The sequence below is a fragment of the Dicentrarchus labrax genome, unplaced genomic scaffold (assembly GCF_905237075.1).
Source record: "Dicentrarchus labrax unplaced genomic scaffold, dlabrax2021, whole genome shotgun sequence".
NCBI classification, from domain to species: Eukaryota; Metazoa; Chordata; class Actinopteri; family Moronidae; genus Dicentrarchus; species Dicentrarchus labrax.
In genome coordinates, this window is record NW_026136708.1 from 3406145 (window position 1) to 3412144 (window position 6000).

Consider the following 6000-nt stretch of genomic DNA (forward strand, 5'->3'; position numbering starts at 1 on the left):
TAAGGGACCCACAGGAACCAATGTATGCAGGTATTAGACGTGATGTGGAAAACAAAACAGTGAGTTCAGTGTTACTGTGTTGGACTTCTTCTTTAGGGAAAACAAATTGATACAATGAATCCTGTGCTGTAAAGATCTACAAGTTGTTCTTTCTCTGTTGCTTATCTTTTTTCCCCAAAATGTTTTTGATGATCTGTCCCTTAGTCCTCACTATTGTTGTCACACCGATATTGATATTCTCTTGTGACCAAAAACATTGCCCTGAAGCTAAATTCTGTAACAATTTCCCCTATAAATAAAGCAACTTCTGATCAATCATCAATGGTGTTTAAGCACCACCCACTTAAAGCAACTGAAATACATTACCTGCCCTAGCTTTAAAAGAACGGTGTTCTGAAAATGGAAATGTAATTGTGACATGTATTCCCAGGTGCCCACTGTTGGCTTGGAGCTACACTTATTTATATTTTGCATGATGCAAAGTCTAGTTTTGACATATAATTGATTATCATGCTTTGTCAATTATAACAACAGATAGCCGTACTTATATTCCTCATGATTTAGCAGAACTGCAATGTTCCAGCCATTAAGCGGTTTAACATTTGCTAGATATATTATCCTCCCTTTATTTCTGCCTCTAAGTATATTTTGACTGCAGCCAAACTGTTCAGAGATATGTTTGATTACTACTGGACTTTAGTCGTAATGAAGCATAAAGAGGCTCTTTCCTGCCTCGATTTTGCCAGGGGTCATTTGTTGGGTTGCCTCACGCACCACCTGGCATAAATAAAACATGGTGCCATGTCAGCCTCTGCTTCCTATAACTTAGTTTCCTCTGCAAGATACAGAATGTGGGTATGGTGGTGAATTATATGGTTCTATGAGGTTGAAAAATGAGCTAAGAGCTGCACAATGGTTTGTTAAAAACCTGCTGTGGATTCTCGACAAATTTTGGAAATAAGATTGAAAAATTCAAAGTGTTGTGTTGTTTATCTGTTGCCCTGTCAGCCTGGATTTAAAATAAGACATAAACAACAGTTCTTTGGTTCAGAGATAAAGCAGAATATTTCATCTTGTGCAGTGTGTAGCCAGAGGAAATGGGTTGCATCACAATGTTCTGTGTCAAAGTGGCGCACACTGTACTGTATATAAAGCTTTTTTCTCCATTTCTGTGCAGTTCTTATGTTTTATTCACTCCCCTCTCCGAGCAGGCAGCTGTATATGGATTGTGTTCAGGATCTACGGCACCTGATGTGTTCAGCTTTGGGAATCCCTTTGTGGCAGGCCTTTCTGATACTTTATATTGCCTGATATTATTTGGCTTTAATCCATTATAATTTCAGACACACTCTGAGACCCAGCACCGGAGTTTTGAGTCCTCATTAGCGGTAATAATATCCAGCTGGCCCCTCTCGATGCCTACCAATGAGCCAGAGGCCGATCGACAACGGAAAAGGTGCTGCTGGGTTTGACTCGGTGCCAGACTCCGGGGGGGCAAGGATGTTGAATGTAGGAAAGAAAAAAGGGGTCATATAAGGGCCCGAATGCAGCTGAAGAATAGAAACTGAAGCAATGTGTGAAATGTAAGAGGAAACTGATGCCACCCTAGAGTCACTGTCTGACATTTCATCTCATAATTTTGGCTCTGGTTTACTCATAATGTGTCCAACCCCTCACCATTGTTCTGTGGTGGTTCATGCACAGTGCTGCAGGGATGAATAGAATAGAATTTTGCCTAATGTGAAATGTGGCACTGAATAAACAACATTCATCTTGTGTGTTTTTTTTTTTTACAGAATAGAAAGCTTTCTATCGTTGGTCTGCCGTGAACCAAGCAGTCAAGGCACAAGGAACATAGGTTTTAGGTTCAAAGATTCAACAAAATGCACTGAATTAAATGAACTAAGTTATAGGGCCCATAAAAAAGGTTCACAAAATATAGTTTTTAAAAATAACAGCAACCAAACAAGATTTTAACTCAACTAACAGAACTATCAGAATGAGACACAAGGGCAGAATATACACTGGCTGATTGAACTAGGCACGTGCCACTGCAAGTGCAACAAAAGCAGAAACACTGATCTCCCCATTCTGTAGAAAATCTTGGTATGGTCCTTGGCTTGGACCTCTGCATTAAACTAGGCTCTGCCCTCAGCCCCATCTTTTGCCAAACCAGGAAGGAGAACTCAGCAGCCAGGTAACGCAAATGAATCAACAACTGTAATAAACCAACTAGCAATATGAAAAAAACAATGTAAACTAAATGTGTGCTACTCTAGAAAACCATACAATAATTATTTGTTTCAACAAAGTCTTAAAAATTGAGAGAGCTTGAGGGACTGACTGTTCCAGGTATAAAGCTTCCTGTACAGCCATTGTGGAACCTAAACCTATTCTCTCATTGACTTGTGGTGCAAATAAGTGTGTATCAATAACCATGTTGGCCTTTTATTACACCTCTTCGGCATTTTTCTACATATGACACAATTAAATTAATTCTATGTATTAATAATCAGCTGTTTCATATTTCTGTAACATTTATCGTTTTCATTGAGCATGGTACTTTTAAGTGGTATTGGAATCATGCAGGTTATAACTTACATATGCAAACTGGGAATGGCATTGTCAGGGTTGACTACGACTACTCTGTATGTAAAGAAACAAGGCAAACTGCTGAATGCAAGACCTACTCATCAAAGACGGCAGCCACACAACATCAAACTTTGTCCGTCATGAAGACTCACTCGTATCGGTTAGTGTTGTCTATCAACAGGGAACCGGCTTCGTTCCAGTTCAAGCACCTAATTTTTTACCTAAAATAAATCAGTTCGTTACCTGAAAAGTTGGTTCACAGCTGGAACCAAAAAATAAAAGTGTGTATGTCATATTCCACAGTTCGTTGTGAGTTGTGGACTGGTGAAAAGTGGGTTGGTTTGCTAGCACCAAGGCGCCAAGAATCTTGAACAAAACCGGTTCAAGAACCAGAGCTAATTTGGTGGAAAAACACCATGTGAGCACTGATGTAAGATGATGTTAGCCAGATACCATCTGTTTTCTCACAAGTATGTTTCTTGTTAACGTTAGCCTGATAAGTGAGTTAGCCTTTGTGTAGTAGTGGTGCCAAATGCTGCTCACGTCAGGAAGAAGCGTCACCTGATATGTTTGGCTCAGTTTTTGGTACAGTTATATAAACGTATAATAATTATAATGAGCAAACATGAATTATAACATACTGTATTAAAAGGGACTTTGACAAAACCTCTGCAACTTTGGCCATCTTGCGCAATCGATGACGTGCTTGTTTTTTTGCTAGAGTCAGTGGAAATAACTATTGCGAACCCTGGCAGAGTCAGAGCTCCACCTACTGCGCTCCGCAAGACCAGTGTTGACTCATCCCTATTGAATATTCATGCTTCATGGTTGTCTGTGTGTTTGTGCTGATGAAGGCACTTACAGTGAGGATGTCAAGGTTGTTGGCCTTGTGCTGGCCAGATGTACAGAACCTTACACTGGATCTGTTAGAGCTACTGGTTCCTGAGGAACAATGGCGTGAGAGAACAGGTATTCACTTTACTTTTACTACAGGGCACTCACCCCTACTGGGTGGCCAAGAAACCCCTCTATAGTACTTCAATTAGATATTCAAATATAAAAAGTGATGATCTACTAAATATTAGTTTAAAGGGAATTGCAATAATGGTTATCAGCAGAATTTATAACATTATGGTACACAGTATGTTATTGTGTAGCTAAAAAGTGTCTGAACCTCAAAATGGCTGTCCAGTGTGCAGCTCCACTAATACGAAACACATGCTGTGCAACCAAAGAGATGTTCAAACCAAAACAACTTTTAGATTCCAGTGGACATCATGCTGTAGTGTCTAAAGAAGCTCTTATATCAGGCCAAGTTTCAGAAAAATGTAGATTTTAAATAATGCACCAGACCTCAGGAATAATTCTACTTGATGTCATGGTGCAATAGAAAACATGGCATCTTGAGTTTTAATATTTGAACACAGGATAAGCATCATAGAACTTGTGTTGGAACGGGCAGATAGAGAATATTTCGTCAAACAGTTTGGAAACATGTTTTCCTAAGGGTTAATTTAATGGAAAAGCTGGCTTGAGAGGTTAATGAATTGTTTATTACATTTCTGATTAGCTTATCTTGCCATGTAACTGTCGAATGACATTTGCACAAGTTTTGAAATGCTGTTAAGACATAAATCCGGAGGACTTCAGTTGAGTTGAAGTCAACAAATCTGCATCCTGAATGTCAAAACAGCTCACATCCACAAAGAGAAAGCAAAATAGCCTTTCAAGGTGTGATATGTGTTTGCCTGGCTGATGTTTTATAGTTAGCTATAGATGGACATATTACACACCATTTAGTCACAGATCCTATCATAACATTTGTTGAATAATGTTGAAAACCCAAATTCACCAGCTGCTACAATCTTCCTAGTAACGTTATAGAAAATGAAGGAAATAAAATATGTAAAAGAAAGACAAAAGATTTATTCAGAATAGAAATAGATACAAAGGTCTCTTTTATTAAAGTCGATACATAGCATGTAAAAGCAAAGATGGTACAGGAATCCTTCCTTGGTGTTGATGGGTGATTAAATCTGTAACAGTTCATCCTGATGGGAACGTGAATGTTGGAGCTGAATATCATCCAACAGTTGTGAGGACATTTCAATCTTTGTGACAGTGTTTTTTTTCATTTTTATTGTAGTCTTTCAAAATTTGAATCTCGTTACAAATTTTTCAATTTGATTGCCAACTAAATAAATCCATTATTTAGTGCACAGTAACACCAGGTAATTACCATAAAACAGTTAATGACCATAACACCAGTTAATTACCATAACACCAGGTACTACCGTTTATATTGTACAAAGATACAATGATTATGGGTGTTTTGCCCAATCATTTTTCAGAGCCAATTATTGCTAGTATTGAATTTATACTATGATGATTTGAGAGTTGTTTAGTCCACTAACAGCTACTGTGGCCTTGTGTGGACTGTATTCATATTTATATTGTATGTTTGCTGTGTCAGTCACATGATTTTTTACACTGATATGACATCCAAAGTCTTTATTTAAGTGGAGTGAAGAGAAACTGAGCAATTCATGCCAAGCTTACATCATTTTTTATTCAACTAATGGTCTGTGATTTGGCTTTTCAAGGGTTATGCTATCAGTCAGTCCTCTTTCCAGGACATTTGGGAAATGCAAACAAAGACAGTGGGACACACTGCCATTCTCAGGCAGACACACACACACACAGCCTCTGAGGACGGCAGGAAATCTCAGCAGCGCGTCCGACGCACAAACCAATCGATTACTGTGTCCTCTCCGCTTTCCCTCACAGAGCTCAAGCGCCGAACATCAGTGGGGAAACTCTGAGTCAATAAGCTCTGATGTCTGACACACAACACTGATGACGACCATATCAAGGGCGGATAGCATAACTGCGTATTTGTGTTTAGTTAAGAGAGATGGAGAGAAATAGAGTCAAAAGAGACCTCCAATAAGGCCAGACTGACATAGAGTGTGCACAGGCTAATCTGAATACGCAGCTAGGCCAATATTAGCTCAGTCAAATGACACTCAAATGACTCCCATCTCCATCAAATGTTCCCTCATTTTCTTCTATTCACTGTCTTTCTTTCCCATTTACCCTCTAAGTGTCTGCACCACCGCAAAATAAATGCTCTTCTGCAGACATAAAGAGTGGCTTCATCTGCTGGAGTGATGTGCACATACTGCACTACAAGGCTAAATGGATGCTCGGGGTAAGGCATACATTATGCATACGCTGGGGTTCATGCAAGAACCATGTGACCTGAGAGGATTTATGCAGTAACAGTCAACCTGGTTGGATTCGGATTTCACTCATTGGAGGAATGTCTGCTCTGAATCGGAAAATTCTGCAGTAACACTTTATAATACAGTCTTAAAGCTGCGGTAGGTAATTTTTATAAAAAAATAT